This window comes from Dromiciops gliroides, chromosome 1, assembly GCF_019393635.1.
Source record: "Dromiciops gliroides isolate mDroGli1 chromosome 1, mDroGli1.pri, whole genome shotgun sequence".
NCBI lineage: Eukaryota > Metazoa > Chordata > Mammalia > Microbiotheria > Microbiotheriidae > Dromiciops > Dromiciops gliroides.
Window position 1 is genome coordinate 570102171 of NC_057861.1, and position 10371 is coordinate 570112541.

The following is a 10371-nucleotide window of genomic DNA, read 5'->3' on the forward strand; positions in this document are numbered from 1 at the left end:
CAATGATATTCTTTGATACTAGCAATGAAGTAGTCTTGTTTAAGGATTTTAATAATGACTATTAACTTTTAGTTAGTTGAAATACATTAATAACTGGAAAAATAAAGGCGTAGATGAAACAATGATAGTCACAGATAAGATTATATAAATAGGAAGAAACTATTTAACTCCTAGTTTTTTCAGTTTTGTAAACTCAGTTTTATATATATCAGGTTTTTTTTAAAGAACAATTGCAAGATAATATTTTTCATTTTTAATAAACATTTTATTTACTGATCAACAGAGTAGTTCTAAAACTGTAGCTTCTGGAAGAACCACTTGTTTTTGCCCATCTTGTACCTCTCATCAAACTTGACCTTGACCTCCCTTCTCACCTTACATTTTAGGGCAGGGTGACAGAACACATCCTTGTTGACAACTGTTTTGTCCAGTGGGATATCCACAAAGTATCTGGTGGGCATGAGGTGGTTGTAGTTATAAACTTTCATGAAGGATTAATTTTCTATCTCTTGGAAATCTTTTTTCCCATTGCTGCAGTAACCTTTCAAGGGTAGTGGTCAATGCCTGCCACCAAGGCATGGCTGTAGGGCCTGTTGGATGTCTCATCATCAATTTTCTTGATGATGACAATCTTGTGCCTGGAGTACTGCCCAGACAGGCCCAGCACCACCTTCCTGGGTTTCATGAACTTGTCCATTTCAACTGGAAGTGGGACACTCCTACAGCCAAAAGGCAAGATAATTTTGGGGGGTCGGGGGGGGTCATGTTAATATAGTGAAAGGAATTAGGAATCCTGAATCTCAGTCCTATGTTTTCCACAAAAGGCAGTGACCTCTGTATCTTCTACATAAAGTTCTACAAACACTAGGAAAATAACTTCACTTCTCTGGGGCACAACTAAATCATCTATAAAATGAAGTGGTTGTCTCAAAGGATTTGTTTCACTAGATGTGTCCAGGTTGTATGGAATTAACACTTGTAATTATATGAGGCTGCATAAGTATCCTTACTCTGCCATAGTGAGCCCAGCTTCTCACCCAACATACTCATATGCCTTGAACAATATAATTGAATATTGGATTAGATAATCTCTAAGGTCCTTTCCAACTCTAATCTTTTATGATATATGGGTAGAGAATGTAGAGAAATAATAGTGTTCTGGGCCTAGAGTCAGAAAGATCTGAGCTCAAATCCAGCTTTAAACCAGCTGCATGGCACATGACTTCTGTTTAGTTTCTTTAACTTTAGAATTGGGATAATAATAGCACCTACCTCTCAGGGTTGCTGTAAGGGTAAAATGAGATTAAAATCTGTAAAAATCACTTAGCACAGCACCTGGTACATAGTATATTCTTAATAAATACTTATTCCTCTCTTTCCCTTATATTTGGTTATATATACCTTTTGAATTCCCCACAAAAATGCCTCTGACTAATACTAATATTATGAAATATGTCATAGAGATTTATTGAAAAGAAGCACCATGAAGTATAGAGACAATAGTGTTTTTTGTGTGTTTGGTTTTTTTTCCCATTCTTATTATTCTGAATGTAACAAACATTGTCTAAAGTAAGCACTATCAGATAGACAGTAGAACAGAAAGGCAGGGAAGAAGAGGGTTGTGCATGAAACTGTGAATTTCTACTATGTACAACTTGCTTTTATTTTAAAGAACATAATAAATTTAGTATGTTGTTTTCAAACCAGTCCTCCTTGTCTTTGAATCCTGTTTTATTCTTGTTTCAAAAATATGTTTCAAATACCCTCTTTTCTTTCTCTGCTTTTTTTTGTTAACCCAAGCTTCCTTTTTCTTTCTCACTTGCCCCTCCTTTCCATTGAGAAAAAAAAAAGAAACTTTTGTAACACATACGCATAATGACAGAAGACAAAGTTTTGTACCATAAAATATATGTCTTATCCTGCACTTTGAGTCTAATCACATCTCTGTTGGTAGGTTTGTAGCATGCTTCATGATAGGTACTCTGGAATCCTGGTTGGTCATTGGATTGAACAGATTTCTTACTTGTTTATCTTCATACTGCTATTGTATAATTTGCTATTCTACAGTTGATAAAGATATCCCCAAGTTTCTAAACATTCTTTTCAGAATTATATTATTATTATTTGCAAGGCATTGAGGGTTATGTGACTTGCCCAGGGTCACACAGCTAGTAAGTGTCAAGTGTCTGAGGCCGGATTTGAACTCAGGTCCTCCTGAATCCAGGGCCAGTGCTTCATCCACTGTGCCACCTAGCTGCCCCCTCATTTCATAATTATACATGACAAAATAGTATTATATTACAGTCATATACTTTAATTCGTCCAGCCTTTCCCTAATTGATATGCACACAGCTTCCAGTTATTTTCTGTAGCATAGAGACCTGATATAAATATACATGTACCTTTTTAATATAACATTTATGGTATTTTTTCATTTTTATCTGACCTCCTTGGAGCCTAGGCCCAGTGGTTGTATAACTAGGTAAAAGTGTATGCACAATATAGTTACTTTGGTGGTATTGTCTCAAATTCTTGTCCAGAATAACTAGACCAACTCACAATTTCATTACAATGTGCTTTCCTTCATCTTACCCTGGACATCCTAACATTTTTTCCCTTTTTTGTTATCTTTGCCCATATAATGGACAGAAAATAGAAACTTGGGGTTGTTTCAATTTTCATTTCTCTAATTATTAGTGAAAATTGCCTGTCAGAGAGTTTCAGAGGCAGAGCCAAGATGGCAGAGTGAGACCAGGAACTTCCCTGAGCTCTTCCAAATTTCCCTCAGAAACAATCTTAAATTAAACTTCTCAACAGATTCTGGAACTGCAAAACCTGCAAAAAGATGGAGTAAAACAATCTTCCAACAATATAAAATAGAAGATCTTTAGGAAAGGTCTCTTTCATCTGAGTGATGATGAGCACAGCTCAGTGCAGAGGATGTCTGGGCAAACCAGCAAAAAACTCTTAGTCACAGCACAGATCAGCAGCTAAGGACCCAAGATTCTAGCTCAGCAAGCTAGTGTCACAGGAAGCCAGATGTGAGGCCCCCAGCCCAAATGCAGAAGACAATCTACAAGCTGGGTAATCTGCTACCCAATAGGCCCCAATACACTAGGCTACTCCAGTGCAGTGAGCAAGCTACAAGTCTCAGAGCAGAAAGCCAGTGAATGGGCCCTGGGCCCCTGGACCCCTGGACCCCACCAAAAGAAGTTTGGAACAGTGCACACTGTACCCCATGAATAGAACTCAACTTTAAAAGGTACAAGAGAGGCTTTAACATGAATAAAAAACAGAAAATAACCCTCACCATAGAAAATTACTATGGTGACAGGGAGGATCAAAGCATAAACCCAGAGGAGGACAACAATGTCAAAATGCCTACATGTGAAGCCTTAAAGGAATTGGTCTCAAGACCAAAAACCCTCTTGGAATGACTCAAATAGGATTATATAAACCAAATTAGAGAGGTAGAAGAAAAATTGGGAAGAGAAATAATAAGAATTATCCAAGAGTCAATAGCTTAGAAAAAGGACAAAAATTGACTGAGGAAAACAAGTCATTAAAAAATGCAATTGGGCAAATAGAAAAAGAGGTGCAAAAGCTGACTGGAGAAAATAATTCCTTAAGAATCAGAATTGGGGGGAAAGGGACCCACATGTACAAAAATATTTATAGCTGCTCTTTACGTGGTAGCAAGGAATTGGAAGTTGAGGGGGTGCCCATCAATTGGGGAATGGCTGGACAAGTTGTGGTATATGAATACAATGGAACACTATTGTGCTGTAAGAAATGATGAGCAGGAAGAATTCAGAGAAACCTGGAGGGTCTTACGTGAGCTGATGATGAGTGAGATGAGCAGAACCAGAAGAACATTGTACACAGTATCATCAACATTGAGTGTTGACCTACTGTGATGGACTATATTCTTCTCACCAATGCAATGGTACAGAAGAGTTCCAGGGAACTCATGATAGAAGAGGATCTCCAAATCCAAGAAAAAAAAAGAAAGAAAGAACTGTGGAGTATAGATGCTGATTGAACCATATTATTTCTTTTGTTTTGGGTACTGGTGTTTTTTTTTTCTATTTTGAGGTTTTGCATCACTGCTCTGATTTTTTCTCTTGTAACAGGATTAATGCAGAAATAGGATTAATGTTATTATGTGTATATATATATGTGTGTATATATATATATATCTATATCTATATGTATAGAGATATATAGACATAACCTATATCAGATTACCTGCTGTCTAGGGGAGGGGGGAGGGAGGGGAGGGAGGGAGAAAAATCTGAAATTGTAAAGCTTCTATAAACAAAAGTTGAGAACTATCTTTACATGTAACGGAAAAAAATAAAATACCTTATACATTAAAAAAAAAAGAATCAGAATTGGGTAGATGGAAGCTAATGACTCAATGAGACAACAGAATCAAAAGAATATAAACACAGAAGAAAACATAAAAAAACTCTTCAGGAAAAAACAACAGACCTGGAAAATAGATCCAGGAGGGATAACCTAACAATAATTGGACTACCTGAGGACCATGATCAAAAAAAGAGCCTGCACAGCATATTTCATGACATTTTAAAAAAATTTTTGGTTGATAATGAATATCCTTGTTTTATTCATTTTTAAGATGAATAAAAATTTTTATTTATAGTTTTGGATTCCAATTTTTATCCCTCATTCCCTCCCTCTCTTCCACCTTCCCTAAGATGGTAAGCATGTACAATTATATAAAACATTACCATATTAGTCAGTTTGTATAAAAACAAACGAATAAAAGAAAAAAGAGGAAAGAAAGTGAAAAATATCATGCTTCAGTCTGTGTTCCATCAATATCAGTTCTTTCTTTGGAGGTGGAGAGTATGCTTCATCATTAGTCCTTTAGGATTGTCTTGGGGATTGTATTGCTGAGAATTGTTAAGTCTTTCACAATCCTTCATCAAACAATATTTCTGTCTCTGTGAACAATGTTCTCTTGGTTCTGCGCACTGCACTATACATTAGTTCATAGAAGTCTTTCCAGGCCTTTCTGAAATCATCCTGCTTGTCCTTTCTTATAGAATGATAATATTCCATCACTATCATATACCACAGCTTGTTTAGCCATTCCCCAATTGATGGGCATCATTTTGATTTCTAATTCTTTGCCCCCACAAAAAGAGCTGCTAGAAATATTTTTTTTACAAATAGGTCTTTTTCTCATTTCAGGGATGTCTTTGGGATATAAACCTAGCAGTGGTATATGCACAGTTCTATAACCCATTGGGCATAGTTGCAAATTGCTGTCCAGAATGATTCGATCTTTTCGCAACTCCACCAACAGTGGATTAGCATCCCAGTTTTCCCATATCCCATCCAACATCCAATATTTTCTGTTTTTGTTATATTTGCTACCCTGATAGGTATGAAGTGATACCTCAGATCAGTGGAATAGAATAGGTATTTGCATTTCTCTGATCAATAGTGATCTAGAGCATTTTTATATGATTATAAATAGCTTTGATTTCTTTGTCTAAAAACTGCCTGTTCATATCCTTTGACCATTTATCAATTGGGGAATGACTTGTATTTTTATAAATTTGATTCAGTTCTGTATATATTTGAGAAATGAGACCTTTATCAGAGATATTTGTATCAAAAAAATTTTCCACGTTCTCTGCTTCCCTTGAAACCTTGGTAAAACTTTTGATTTTTCATATAATCAAAATGATCCATTATACATTTTGTTTTACTCTACTAGATAAATGATTCCATACTCTCTTAATTTGCTTATGGTATCAACCTTTATGCGTAAATCATGTACCCATTTTTACTTTATTTTAGTATACGGTGTGAGATGTTGGTCTATATCTAGTTTCTGCCATACTGTTTTCCAGGCCTCCCAGCAGCTTTTGTCAAATACTGAGCTTTTGTTTAAAAAACTTGGATCTTAGGATTTATTATATACTAGATTACTATAGTCATTTACTATAGTGTAATTTGTATGTATTCTATTCCACTGATCAATCTCTCTTTCTTAGCCAGTATCAGATTGTTTTGATAATCACTGTTTTATAATACAGTTTGAGATCTGGTACTGCTAGACAACCTTCTTTTGTAATTTTTCCACATAAATATTTTATTGTTTTCCAGTTACATTTAGAGATAGTTTTCAAAATTGGTTTTTATAAGATTTCAAGTTTCAAAATTTGTTCTCCCTCCCTCACCTCTCTCCCCCTACCCAAGAGAGCAAGTAACATGATATAGGTTATATATGTAAAATCATATTAAATATATTTCTCCATTAGTCCACGTATGAGAGAAGAATCAGAACAAAAAGGAAAAACCTCAAAAAGAAAAACAAACAAAAAAAACCCAATAGAAATAGTATGTTTTGATCTGCATCCAGATTCTACAATTCTTTTTTTTTCTGGATTTGGAGACCATTTTCCATCATGAGTCCTCTTGGAATTATCTTGGACCATTGTATTGCTGAGAAGAATCAAATCTATCACAGTTGATCAACACAATAATGTTGTTGATACTGTGTACAATTTTCTCCTGGTTCTACTCATCTCACTTATCATTAGTTCATGCAAGTCCATCTGCCTGCCTCATCATTTCTTACAGCACAATAGCATTCCATACATTCATATACCACAACTTGTTCAGACATTCCCAATTGATGGCAACGCCTCAATTTCCATTCCTTGCCACCACAAAAAGAGCAGCTATAAATATTTTTTGTACATGTGGGTCCTTTTTCCCTCTTCTTGACCTCTTTGGGAAAAGACCTAATACTGGTATTGCTGGATCAAAGGGCATGCACAGCTTTATACCCCTTTGGGCATAGTTCCAAACTGCTCTCCAGAATGGTTGGATCAGTTCACAGCTCCACCACAATACATTAGTTTTCCAAATTTTCAACAACTTCTCCAACATTTATTATTGTCCTTTCTTGTCATATTAGTCAATCTGATAGGTGTCAGGTGGTACCTCAGACTTGTTTTTAATTTTGCATTTTTCTAATCAATAGTGATTTAGAGCATTTTTTCATATGGCAATAGATAGCTTTCATTACTTCATCAGAAAACTACCTGTTCATATCCTTTGACCATTTCTCAATTGGGACTGACTTGGATTCTTATAAATTTGATTTCGTTCTCTATATATTTTAGAAATGAGGCCTTTATCAGAAATACTGGCTATAAAAATTGTTTCGCAGCTTTCTGTCCTCCCTTCTAATTTTGGATGTATTGCTTCTGTTTGTACAAAACCTTTTTAATTTAATGTAATCAAAATCATCCATTTTGCATGTCATAATATTCTCTATCTCTCTGTTTGGCCATAAACTTTTCTCCTTTCCCAAATATCTGAGAGGTAACTATCCCTTCCTCTCCTAATTTACCTATTGTATCACCTTTTATGTCTAAATCATGTACCCATTTTGACCTTATTTTAGTATAAGGTATAAAATGTTGGTCTATGCCTAGTTTCTGCCATACTATCTTCCAGTTTTCCAGCAGTTTTTGTCAATACTGAGTTCCTATCCCAGAAGCTGGAGTCTTTGGGTTTATCAATCAGTACATACTAAAGTCATTTACTACTCTAATTACCTGTGCCTAACCTATTTCATTGATCCTCCACTCTATTTCTTAGGCCAGTACCAAATAGTTTGTTGACTGCTGCTTTATAGTAAAGCTTCAGATTTGGTACAGCTAGCCCACCTTTTCCTATGCATTGTTTTTCATTAGTTCCCTTGATAGTCTTGACCTTTTGTTTTCCAGATGAATTTTGTTATTATTTTTTCTAACTCTATAAAATAATTTTAGGTAGTCTGATTGGTATGCACTGAATAAGTAAATTAATTTAGATAGAATTGTCATTTTTATTATATTAGCTTGTCCAATCCATGAGCAATTGATATTTTTCCAATTATATAGATCCGATTTGATTTGTGTGAAAAGTGTTGTTGTGATTGTGTTCCATAGAGGTCCTGAGTTTTGTCTTGGCAAGTAGACTCCCAAGTATTTTATATTGTCTCTACTGTTTCCCTTAAATGGAATTCTCTTTCTATCTCTTGCTGCTGGACTTGTTGTGTCATGAATAGAAATGCTGATGATTTTATATTCCTGCAACTTTGCTAAAGTTGTTAATTTTTTCATGTAATTTTTTAATTGATTCTCTAGGATTCTCTAAGTATACAATCATATCATCTGCAAAGAGTGAAAGTTTTATTAGCTCCTTGCCTATTCTAATTTCTTTAGTTCCTTTTTCTTTTCTTATTGCTTAAGCTAACATTTCTAGTACAATTATTAGTAATAGAGGTGATAATGGGCATCCCTGTTTCACCCCTGATCTTATTGGGAAGACATCTAAGTTATCCCTGTTATATATAATGCTTGCTGATCGTTTTAGGTAGATACTGGTTATTATTTTTTTTTTTGTGAGGCAATTGGGTTACGTGACTTGCCCAGGGTCACACAGCTAGTAAGTGTCTGTTAAGTGTCTGAGGCCGGATTTGAACTCAGGTACTCCTGACTCCAGGGCCCTTGCTCTATCCTACTGCACAACCTAGTTGCACCCTAACTGGTTATTATTTTAAGGAAAGCTCCACCTATTCCTAAGGTCTCCAGTGTTTTTTATTAGGAATGGGTGATGTATTTTGTCAAATGCTTTCTCTGCATCTATTGAGATAATCATATGATTTTGGTTTGTTTTCTTATTGATGTGGTTGATTATGTTGATAGTTTTCCTAATGTTGAACCAGAACTACATTCCTGGTATAAATCCCACCTCATCATAGTGTATTATCCTGGTGATCATTTGTTGTAATCTCTTGCTAATATCTTTATTTAAGATTTTTTGCATCAATATTCATTAGGAATTGGTCTATAATTTTCTTTCTCTGTTTTGGCTCTTCCTGGTCATGGTATCAACACCATATTTGTGTCCATAAAAGAATTTGGTTGAACTCCTTCACCTATTTTTCAAATAATTTGCATGGTATTGTAATTAATTGTTTTTTAAATGTTTGGTAGAATTCACTTATAAACCCATCTGGCCCCATAGTTGTTGTTGTTGGGTTTTTGTTTTGTTTTTGTTTTTGTTTTTTTGGTGAGGCGATTGGGGTTAAGTGACTTGCCAGCAACACACAGCTAGTAAGTGTTAAGTGTTCTGAGCTCCGAATTTGACTCTCAGGCCCTCCTGAATCCAGGGCCGGTGCTCTTTCTACTGCACACCTACCCTCACCCCTGTAGATTTTTTATAAGGAGTTTCATTAATGGCTTGTTCAATTTCTTTTTCTAATATGGGCTTATTTAAGGATTTTATTTTCTTCTTCAGTTAACCTGGGAAGTTTGTATTTTGGACATAATTATCATTCATTTAGATTTTCAAATTTAGTGGCATACAGTTGGGCAAAATAGTTCCTAATTATTGGGTTTAGTTTCCACTTCACTGGTGGTAAAATTACCCCTTTCATTTTTTTATTTGGTAATTTGGTTTTCTTCTTTTTTTTTTAAATCAAATTATCCAGTGGCTTATCCATTTTATTGGTTTTTTCATAAAACCAGCTCTTAGTTCTATTGATTAATTCTATAGTTTTCTTGCTTTCAATTTTATTAATTTCTCCTTTTATTTTCAGGATTTCTAATTTAGCATTTAATTGGGGCTTTTTAATTGTGTTCTTTTTCTAGCTTTTTTAGTTGCATGCCCAATTCATTGATCTCCACTTTCTCTTTTTTATTGATGTAAGCATTTAGAGATATAAAATTTCCCCTAAGCATTGCTTTGACTGCATACCATAGATTTTAAGTATGCTGTCTCATTATTGTCATTCTCTTGGATAAAGTTATTGATTATTCATGATAACCCATTCCACCTCCCCTTTCCTCTTCTCCCATAAACTCCTTTTTAACACCTTGATTTTCTTTATACATCAAAGACAATTTATATTTATACCTTCTGTGTATAATCCCAAATAATATACAGTTCTCAAGAGTTAGTAAGTATTATTTTCCCATGTAGGGATGTAAACAGTTTAACCTTATTGAATAATTTTTTATTCCTGTTTACTTTTTTAAACTTCTCTTGAGTCTTGTATGTAAAGATCAATTTTCTTTTCAGTTCTGGTCTTTTCATCAGGAAACCTTTGAAAGTCCCCTATTTCATGAATGTCCATCTTTTCCCTTGAAAGAGAATGCTCAGTTATGCTGAAGAATAGATTCTTGGCTACAATCCAAGCTTCTTTGCCTTCCAGAATATCATATTCCAAGCCTTGCGATCCTTTTAATATTGAAGCTGCAGGTCCCGTGCAATCCTGTCTCTGGTTCTATGATATTTAAACTGCTTCTTTCTGGATGCCTTGTAGTATTTCTC

At 34.9% G+C, this 10371-nt stretch overlaps 1 pseudogene; it reads right to left on the reverse strand.

Annotated features, from left to right (window-relative positions):
* Positions 1-290: 290 nt before the first annotated feature.
* Positions 291-697, reverse strand: LOC122736515 (annotated as a pseudogene).
* Positions 698-10371: the final 9674 nt, after the last annotated feature.